Here is an 11,042-nt window from a genome sequence, read left to right on the forward strand (position 1 = left end):
ATGTGTCAAGTTATCAGGCAAACTGCAGAGAATTGTACTGGAGGGGAAATTCAACCAGTGAGTATAGTTTTGGGGGGCCAGTTATTACTTTGTTGTTTTCCTACTAGAGAGGCCGTAGTCAGTCATGTGAAGTATGATGTCATGGGAGCTTGGGAGATGAGCATTGTAAACATTTTCAGGTAGAAATAGACAGATTGAACTGAAATGGGTAGTGGTGAGCATAGAATTACATTTTACCTAACTCTTAAAGAACATCAGGTGATTGTATCAATTTTAAATGACATGAATTCCATAGAATTGGCCTCTGTGGAAGGCAGATTTCTCTCTCCTTTTGAGGACGTGATTTGGGCTTGTTGGCAAGAAAGAGGTTTGGTGGTGAACACTCATGTTCCTGAAGTGAGGAGAGTAGTTTATGGTGGGGCCTTCCAGTGAATTTGGAGCTGTGAAGGGAGAGTTCTTTGAAAGGCAGAGACATACATCCTTTCTGTTGATGTTCGAGCTTGTGGCTCCTTGGTTTTCAATTTTCCTCAATTTTAGGGGAGTTTTTAAAAAAGTTTTAATTTTTTTTAGCTTAGAGAGAGAGAGAGAGAGAGAGAGGAAAGCGTGTGTGTGCGACCATGGAGGGACAGAGGAGAGGGAGAGGGGGAAGGAGTCGCAATTTGAAGCCAAGTTTGTAGTGAGCATGGGGTCTGACTTCGGGGCTCCATCCTGCAACCACCGGATCACAACTTGAGATGATACCAAGAGGAAGTCCCTCAATGGACTCAACCACCCAGTACGCCTAGGAGAGATTTTTATACAGTTTATGTATGTATCTACATCTGTATGGAGATATCTATCTGCATGTAGAATTTTGTAGTTTATATACCTATGTGTATGTATATATATTTACAAACATATTTATACTAATCTATATCTATAATGTATCTATATTTTGTATAGCTTATCGATATAGATAGAGATAATTATAGATCATATGTAGAAGTTTGTACAACAGAGTGAAACTTATTGGAGCTCACATGAAACCCTTAAATATTTTCTTCAAATTAGATCACAACACAAGAAGAAGAAAAGGTAGATATTGACACATCATAGCTACAGTTGTGCATGTAAGGATCTATTGTATGATCTCTGTGCCAATATGCAATATAGATGCAGAGTTAATCATGTTTGCTATCCACCAATCAATGTAATGGAGCTTTGTCCTCTGGGGAAAATTTTCAATAGTATCAGCTATTGTAATGACCAAGTCAATGCCTATGTGATCTGACGCGTATATTTCCATGCTAACTGTTTGATTGTTAAAGATCCATGAAATGCACTTTTCATTTTCCTACCTTAGCTCTCTTATTTTGCCATATCTCTTGAAATAATACCCAGTGAAGAGAAGAAACATATTTGATTTTAAGTGAGCTAATTAGTGTGAAGATGGCATTGCCAGGTGACAGTCTGGAGGAAAAGGGCTGTCCTCCACCCCCTCGAAATCCTGTTCTTTCTAAGTGGGGGGTATTATGCTGCCTACTCCTACTCTTCATTTTCGTCATATTTCTGTACAAATCTCTCCTGCTACCATCTCCAACGCCCAGTCTAGTAGTGGACTTGGTTATACCTCTCCTGAGCTTCAGAACTGAAAGGGTGTGACTCTTTTTTGGTACAAGAGGAATCCTCTGCCTTTGAAAGATGCCACTTGGTATTTATATGGGATTGACCTTCCTGTCTGCCATGCTGTTGCCCTACTGCCCCCTGCCGCAGACCTTTGTGCTCCGCTGGGAGGTCATCGTGGACGGCATCTTGCTCTTCTGTGGTTCCCAGCTGCTGCCGCTTAAGCTGCTCACCCTGGCTGTTTTCTCCAGTATGGACAGGATTTCAAGTACCAAGATTTCACCCACCAGCCGTCATGGGCTGAGACCACAGATACTTCTAGTCTTTGGCCACACCAGGGAAACTTGGTGGGTCAAGTTGTCCTGGGAAAGGTCATAGCTTTTCCTAGACACAGTCCTTTGTGTAACACACTGAGCACGAGGCCCCTGGGTGTCCTCTTCTAAAGTTAGACCAAGTGTCTAAGAGACTCTTCTGTATTCCATTGTTGGGAGGGGCAAGGCTGTCCTGTCCTGTCCTGGCCCTTCTGAGAAGCAGTTTCCTGCTTCCCTCTAGTTCTTTTTGATGGTTCTGGCCAGGGCATCTTGTGTGGGCTGTGTAGGCTCCTTGGGCTTCCAAAAGGTCTGGAACCACATACTCCCCATATGTGCTGTGCCACCCCTTCACATGAGCTCAGAGAACCTCAGGATGGCTGACTCCTGAATGCCAGGACTTTGTTAGCAGCTCATAGTGTTATTTTCCTAATCTTTCCATGAAAGAAACATTTTAAAATAATAAATGTGTATTTTTTTGTAAAAAAATAAAAATAAAAGGAGTGATAATGCTATTTACATTTAATATAATTCATACATTTATGTATCACTTGGATTTATTTCCTCTCTTTATATATGTAAACTTCTTTTCAGTCAATTTTACCTGAGTTTTACATTATTATTTCGTATAATAATTGACCCCTTGTTTTGAGTTGTGTAGCCTTATTTCTTAGTTTTACCAAGATAGTTCAACCTATATTTAAATGTTAATCACAATGTCATTTCATTATGTGCTATGAAACCCCACCTTTGTAATTTAAGCACAATCTTAACCCATTTACCATATCCCATTGTTTGATTGGTGAGGTGTATTTTAAAAATTTAAAGGCACATTCAGTAGTCACAAGTGTGTAGCTCAATGGAAGTTTACACAGTGATCACCTTTGTGTACTTGGTACCAACTGCGCAAAATAGAATATTGTCAGAACCCCCGCCCCCCAAGAAGCCCCTTGTGCTCCTTACCAGACACTAGTCCTCAGGATCATCACTGCTCTGACCCGAAACATCATAGGTCACTTTAGCTTGTTCTGCATTTGGTGTAAAGTAAGTACTAGAGCTTGGATGTATTTGTAATTTGCTCTTGCCCTTCCTTCTGTTGTTTGTGAATTTATTGCTGCATGCTGTTATTGGTCATCCATGGACGTTGCTGTATATGTTTCCATTGTGTATATATAAAAGAATTTCTTTGGTCATTCCACTGCGAATGAGAGTAGGGGTGGTCTTCAGTGTGGGAGTATTAGAAATTCTGTTGGTATGTAAATTTAGATCTCACTTTGATGGCATACATACAAATTTCTCTTGGCCATTCTAACTGGTGTAAAGTGATACCTCAATGTGTTTTTTAAAATTGTGCTAGATTAGTCACCATGCAGTACATTGTTAGTTTTTTTTTCTTTTTTTTTCTTTCTTTATTTTCAGCATAACAGTGTTCATTGTTTTTGCACCACACCCAGTGCTCCATGCAGTGCGTGCCCTCCCTATTACCCACCACCTGGTTCCTCAACCTCCCACCCCCCCCACACCTTCAAAACACTCTGGTTGTTTTTCAGAGTCCACAGTCTCTCATGGTTCATCTCCCCATCCAGTTTTTGATGTAGTGTTCCATGATTCATTGTTAGAATTTCCCTGATGGCTGATGATGATGAACACTTTTTCATGTGCCTGCTAGCCATTTGTATTTCTTCTTTGGAGAAGTGTCTGCTCAGGTATTCTGTCCATTTTTTGACTTGGCTGTCTGTTTTTTGGGTGTTGAGTTTCAGAAGTTCTTTTTTTTTAAATGATTTTATTTATTTGAGAGAGAGAGTGAGAGAATACGTGAGAGGGGAGAGTATCAGAGGGAGAAGCAGACTCCCTCGGAGTTAGAAGCCCAATGTGGGACTCAATCTGAGGACTCTGGGATCATGACCTGAGCCAAAGGCATTTGCTCAACCAACTGAGCCACCCAGGCGCCTGAGTTTGGGAAGTTCTTTATAGATCTAGCATATCAGCCCTTTTTTTTTTTAAAGATTTTATTTACTTATTTGACAGACAGAGATCACAAGTAGGCAGAGAGGCAGGCAGAGAGAGAGGAGGAAACAGGCTCGCCACAGAGCAGAGAGCCTGATGCGGGGCTCGATCCCAGGACCCTGGGATCATGACCTGAGCCGAAGGCAGAGGCGCATATCAGCCCTTTATCTGTAGTGTCATCTGCAAATATCTTCTCCCATTCTGTGGGATGCCTCTGTTTTGTTGGCTGTTTCCTTTGCTCTTTGCTGTGCAGAAATGTTTTATCTTGTTGAAGTCCCAATAGATCATTTGTGGTTTTCTTTCCCTTGCCTTTGGAGACACGTCTGGAAAGAAGTTGCTGTGGCTGACGTCGACGAGCTTACAGTCAATGTGCTTCTCTAGGATTATGATGGATTCCTGTCTCACATTGAGGTCTTTCATCCATTTAGAGTTGATCTTTCCGTATGGTGTAAGAGAATAGTCCCGGTTCATTTTGCTCTATATAGCTGTCCAATTTTCCCAGCACCATTTATGGAGGAGACTGTCTTTTTTCCATCGGATCTGTTATTCCTGCTTGGTCGAACATTATTTGACCATTGATTGGAGGGTCCATATCTGGGTCCATTGGCCTATGTGTCTGTTTTTGTGCTAGAACCATGCTGTCTTGGTGATCCAAGCTCTGTAATATAGCTTGAAGTCAGGCAACGTGATGCCCCCAGCTTTGTCAGAGTTTTCTACAAGTGAAAAGAGAGAGGGTGACTAATCTTGAGAGACTCTGGACTCCAGGAAACAGACTGAGAGTTCCAGAAAGGAGGAAGGTGGGGCAATGAGGTAACCAGGTGTCCGATATTAAGGAGGACACGTGTTGTGATGAGCACTGGATGTTACACACAACTGCTGAATTGCTGAACACTACAACAAACACTAATGATGTACTATAGGTTGGCTAACTGAATAATAAAATCAATCAATCAATCAATCAATCAATCAATCATAATAAACAAATGAGGAAAAAAGTGAAATGTGCTCCCTGAGATCGAGTCACACCCTCTACCACCAAAGCCAGGCAGTTGCCCCATGGTCATTCTCCTTCCTAACACAATAAAACAATAAAACATATGTAAGAAACATTTGTGTTATGCCTTCATTTCACTCCCTGTCCATACACAGATTTCCTGCAGTGTCACAATGATGTCATTTTTGTCTGTTCTCAGAAATCTTGGATCCAGTCATGTCAGGGCTTTATTTTATTGGCTTCATTCTTTAGTCTTTAATCAAGATCAGTTACCACTCTGGCTTCGTCTTTGTCCTCAGTGATAGTGACAGTATTGAGAAATGCTGTCTTTGTTTTGCAGAATGTCCCTCATTGTCGGTGTCTCAGCTTGTGTCTGTCATCCTGAGTTCAGGCAGCACCTTGGAGCACAACGTCTAGACACAGATGATGGTGGCACCTCCTGAGTGCCTGAGCTCAGAGGCTAAAGTGATGAGGAAATATTGTTACCCTAGATGTGTGGTTGAGCTTCTTCTAGGGAGAAGCAGGAGCTGTGGTTTGATTGTCAGGGTGACTGGGGAGAGAGGGTGTATCCACAGATGTTCAGGCTCCTGGAGGAGCACAGTCAGCTCTCAGATGCAGGATGACCAGAAGCCTATTATTAGAGTGGAACACCCCACAGAAGCTCTTTCAGAAAGATACCCAGATGATTCCCAGGCTCATTTCAATTTGAGAAGTAGTGTGGGGCTAAATGGTCCATGGTACTGGGTTCCCAGTTAGGATCACTTGGGGACTTTCACAAACACCATCACTTGTGCCCTACTCACCCCCCATTTTCATTCTGTGAGTTTTTGAGTCTCTCGGACACATTTCTAAGAGCGGAGCTGAAGCTCTAGCCCAAGGGGACACAACAGAGTCTGCTCTGCATGGGGTGTTCTGTTTTTTCTTTTAAGATTTTATTTATTTACTTGACAGAGTGAGAGAGAGAGAGAGATCCTACGTAGACAGAGAGGCAGGCAGAGAGAGGGGGAAGCAGGCTCCCTGTTGAGCAGAGAGCCCGATGCAGGACTGGATCCCAGGACCCTGAGATCACAGCCTGAGCCAAAGGCAGAGGCTTAACCCACTGAGCCACCCATGCACCCTCAGGGCCATGTTCCCTCGGAAGGTCATGGTGGAGCTACTCTCAAAGGCTCTATCCAAGCAATCTCTTCGTTGCTTGTGGCAAACAAATTTGTGTTCCCCCCGATTTCCTCTTTCTGTAAGGATACCAGTCATGATGGACTAGCCGCCACCCAACTCCACCTGATCTCATCTTACCAGATTCTATCTTGAATGACCCTATTTGCCGCCTCCAGTTGGCGATGGGAGAAGAATTAGGCACAAACAAGACAGCTGCAAGTGATTTGGAGCAGGGGGCAACAGTCGAAAAGACTGCGGCCATGAGCAACTCCACTGTCTCACTTTTATTAGATAGAAACAATAGCCAACAGAAGAATCGATGAAGGTCAAACGCTAGTCACATGTCTTGTGGACAAGCAAGAAGGAGGATAAAGTTTATAGTCAACCAAGCACATTCAAAGGACTCATCTAAAAGACAACGGGCGCTTCTGGGAAGAGAAAGGAGCAATACCGGAAAAGGGAAGTAGGCAGTATTTCATTCCACCCTCAGCTGACCGGTTGTTCCCAGGTGCTCAGCTTCCCTGAAGCAGGCGGCGTTCCGCCCTGAGCTAGCCGGGCATCCCCAGCTGCCCAGCTTCACGGTCGTGTATCGTCCTTCTCCCCAAAGACCTGTTGCCGGTATATGTTTTTCTTAAGGCCATATCTAAATGTGATTGGCAACTAGTAATATCCTCCAGTGGCTATAGTTTAAGTAAAAAAATTATTCCGAGGGGCAGTAGCACCTATTTCCTATGAAGGCCATATTTTGAGGTACTGGGAGTTAAGACTTCACATATTAATTTTGAGGAGACTCAGTTCAACCCATAATACAAGGGTATGTTGATGCTTTCGAAAAGGGAATCTTTTTACTTACTTCTTTATTTTTCCTGACAACAAAAGTTGAGGGAACATTTCCCTGCTTCTTTTATTTTTATAAAAGATTTTTTTTATTGTGTTATGTTAGTCACCATAAAATACAGCATTAGTGGGGCACATGGGTGGCTCATGTATTAAGCCTCTGCATTCAGCCCAGGTCAAGCACTCAGGGTCCTGGGACTGAACCCTGCCATCAGGCTCTCTGCTCAGCAGGGAGCCTGTTCCCTCTCCCCCACCTCTCTGCCTACCTGTGATCTCTATCTGTCCAACAAAAATACATACATACATACATGCATACATACATACATACATACATAAAAGATTTTAAAAATACACAATTAGGGTTGTTTTTTTCAGTGTTTCAAGATTCATTATGTATGTAAAGGGCATCTTTAAAATGTGTCTTTTTTTTTCCAGATAATGAGAAAGAGGCCTGGAAACTTGGGGATCAAAGGGAAAAGGTCTTTCTCAGAAATCAGGTCCAGGTGAGACACTGTGACTTTCCTTCCTCCTGAGAGGCCATGTTCATAACTTGGAAACTTTCACTTCTGTCTCTCCATGTTGTCACCCTCCCCTTCCCCCCAGAGTCTCTGGATCCCTCACACCCACTCTTCTCTCCAGCGTTCTCTGTTTAGCGCCAGTGTTTTCTACCCATACTTCTTATTTCCCCCAGGCTCTGTGTCCTTTTACCACACGCCAGCAGTTTCATAAGAGTTGCTAGCTAGGGGCACCTGGGTGGCTCACTGGGTTAAAGCCTCTGCCTTTAGCTCAGGTCATGGTCCCAGAGTCCTGGGATTGAGCCCCACATGGGGGTCTCTGCTCCCTAGGGAGCCTGCCTCCTCCCCTCTCTCTCTCTGCCTGCTACTTTGCCTAGTTGTGATCTCTGTGTATCAAATAAATAAAATCTTAAAGAAAAAGAGTTGTTAGCTAGAAACTTGTTGTTTCTAGCTAGCAACTAGTTGTTCTTCATAATTGGCAACTGGGAGAAAGGTTTTCAAAAATATTCTCAGCTCCCAAGCCTGTCAGTCCAATGCTGCTTCAGGTGAAATGATAATTGCAGTTGTGAAGGGAGGGGAGCTCCCAGAGTCATGAAAACACATCTCAGTGCCCAGCAGTCCTCTTGCACCTGTACTGCCTGCTCTGACCATCACCCTGAGCTCTCCAGTTGGGCAGCAGGAAGAATTTGGTGGGTTCAATCTGGAAGGCAAGGAGTTGTCTCAGGAGTCCAGGTACGAGAGCATAGTGGGCAAAGGGGGATTTCTGTGTATGAATGAGATCCAGTGCCGAAGCCAGGCATGGAGTTGGAATCTATCCTGAGGCAGGAGCTGAGTCAGTAAAGAGAGATGTGGATGCTAGACTAGCACCCCCCTTGATGACTCCTGAGGCAACAGAGTAGAATCCTCCCTGACAGTGACTGTTGTGTTTTCGTCAGAGAGGTCGTCCAAAGTGACTTTTTAAAGTGTTAATTTTAATTCCAGTTACTTACCATCAGAGTCACATTTTTTTTTACAGGTACAATATAGTAAGTAGTTCAACACTTTCTCTGAAGATCTGTAATTTTAATATGCCTAAGGACTGTTATTCTGGAGTGAGTCTGCTGTCGAGTCTGTGTTACTGGAGCCATAGCATAATTTGCAGATCTCGACATGTGCACGCATAGCACCTCCATGTTTGTAATAAATGTTGGATGTATGTATAGAAATCATGTGATCATGTGCAGACACAGTGTGTCAGATCACAGTTGCTGGAGTGGACATGTTTTCTGTAACTCTGGGTCTATGAAGTGCTTAATGGATTAAATACTTGTGTATCAATTGGTCATGGAGGGACATTTCCCATTAAAGTAGGGAAGCATCATTTAAGAAAAATAGAACTTAATAAATTTCAGACATGATTTTTAGGCTCTAATATATCTTTTCTTGTATATGCTCATATTAAATATTAGAATACAAATTCAGAAACTACGTCACTTATTTTTTAAATTTTTAAATTCTTTTTATTTCTATTACTATGTCACTTATACAAGATACAAGGTTTCTACTGTACATTGCTTTTTCCATGTCTTGTATTTCAGTATCTTGTACAGATCTCTCTTTACAGCTACTAATGTTATTTCATCAGGTATTCATAAATACATACATATATGATCTGAATGTAGTCGTTATTTTGTTTCTACTTTACACAATGTAATCTGCCAGTGTTGCTTCTTGTGCGAGTCTATACCTTGTACATTTGGTCCTGGAATGAAAGCAAAGGATTCTTTCTGTTGCCATGCTCATTTTGAGTCATTCTTGCATTCTTTTAGTCCTGCTTGTGGTGGGACAGGGTCCTGCATCATTGTCGTACTGTAACCAGTGCATCTACAGTTTATTACTAACTCTAAAGCTTTATTTAAGTTCATATTTGGTTTGGAACAGTCTTCCTAAATAAGTGAAAACTCATCATTAAGAAAAATTTAAATATGGCAGCAATCTCAAGTCAGATGACAAGGTGCAAACATAAGACTCAATTGAGATCTGGTTTATTTAAAGAACCACAGCTGTCTAGTATTTTTGTATACTATGGATTCAGGGCACTAGCCTTGTGACCAGCCCAGCCCGGTTCCAGTCCCCATCCTGGATTGGTGAGTGGATTTAGACAAAGCAGTTCACCTCTGTGTAACTCTTTTGTCCTCATCTTTATGAGAAATGCAGTGAGGAATGCCTCATGAATCTGTGAGAAATAAGATGTGACCCCCATGGGTGGCCATTAAACCAGCGATTCACACATGCAAGTGTTGGGTAATGGTTGTGTACGTAACTATTTGAAGGCCCTAAATGACAGAAGAAGTTTAGTATTTCAAAGTAGGGAGTGTAGAAATGTGAAGAATATCAGATTTCAGTTGACATGTGTGGCCCACACGTGATATTCCCATGCAGGATCCTCTGGTCCAGAAAACAGAGATCAGTCACTGATATTTGACTGAGAACTGACAGGCCACTAGGGATATGACAATAGCAGTGATCTTCTTAATACAGACTGTAGTAGGAATTCTGGGGAACTTCTGTCTTCTTTACCATTATCTCCTCCTTGATTTTGCTGGGTGTAAGCCAAGGCCCACAGATTCAATTGTCAAAAACCTGACTGTAGGCAACATTATGGTCCTGTTCTCTATTGGAATACACAATACAATGTCATCCTTTAGGTGGTGTCACATCCTAAGTGATTTTGGATGCAAATTTTTCCCCTATGTTTGTGGAGTGGGCAGGGGGGTGTCCATTGGAACCACCTGCCTCCTGAGTGTCTTCCAAGCCATCACTATAAGCCCCAGGAACTCCAGGTGGGCAGCACTTAAAGGAAAATGTCATCTCAAGTGCATTGTCCCTTCAATTGTCTTGTGCTGGGTCTTGCACCTATTGGTAAATGTCCTGTATACTTTGTTTATGACTATCACTTTGAACAATGAAAACATCACAGATAGGAAAAGTTTTGGATACTGTTCAATTACTCGTCATGAGAAAAGCAGAGACTTGCTGTATTTAGCATTGTTTTCGTTCCTTGATGTGGTATTTTTGGGGCTCATGCTCTTGGCCAGCAGCTCCATGGTCTTCCACCTGTACAGGCACAAGCAGAGGGTCCAACATATTCGTAGGACCAGCATCTCCACATTGACACCTGAGTCTACAGCCACCAAAACCATCTTTCTCCTGGTGAGCACCTTTGTCTACTTTAACACCCTCTCCTCTATCTTTCGTATTATTTTAGGTATCTTTGATCATCTCAGCTGGTACCTTCTGAACACCAATTTGATAATCGATCTGTGTTTCCCAATCCTCAGCCCCTTTCTGCTCATGAGCCGTGACCCCAGGATATCCATGGTCTGCTTTGCCTGGATAAGGAACATAAAATCCCCTCATGTTATGAGAAACACGTAAATTGTAGGAATTCCTTTACTGTTCCTAATGTTGGTAATTCACTCATCCCCTCAGGGTCCCCAGTACAATGATGAGACACTAACAGAACATCTTTTTGTTTTCTTCACTCATAGTATGGTTTTTCTTTATTTTTTATATTTTATAAACATATAATGTATTTTTATCCCCAGGGGTACAGGTCTGTGAATCGCCAGGTTTACACACTTC

General features: G+C 42.4%; 2 pseudogenes; both read left to right on the plus strand.

The window, feature by feature from the left end:
- Positions 1-1,980, plus strand: LOC123930564 (annotated as a pseudogene).
- Positions 1,981-9,688: 7,708 nt separating this feature from the next.
- On the plus strand, positions 9,689-10,835 carry LOC123930565 (annotated as a pseudogene).
- The last annotated feature ends 207 nt before the right edge of the window (positions 10,836-11,042 follow it).

Source organism: Meles meles, chromosome 19 (assembly GCF_922984935.1).
Source record: "Meles meles chromosome 19, mMelMel3.1 paternal haplotype, whole genome shotgun sequence".
NCBI lineage: Eukaryota > Metazoa > Chordata > Mammalia > Carnivora > Mustelidae > Meles > Meles meles.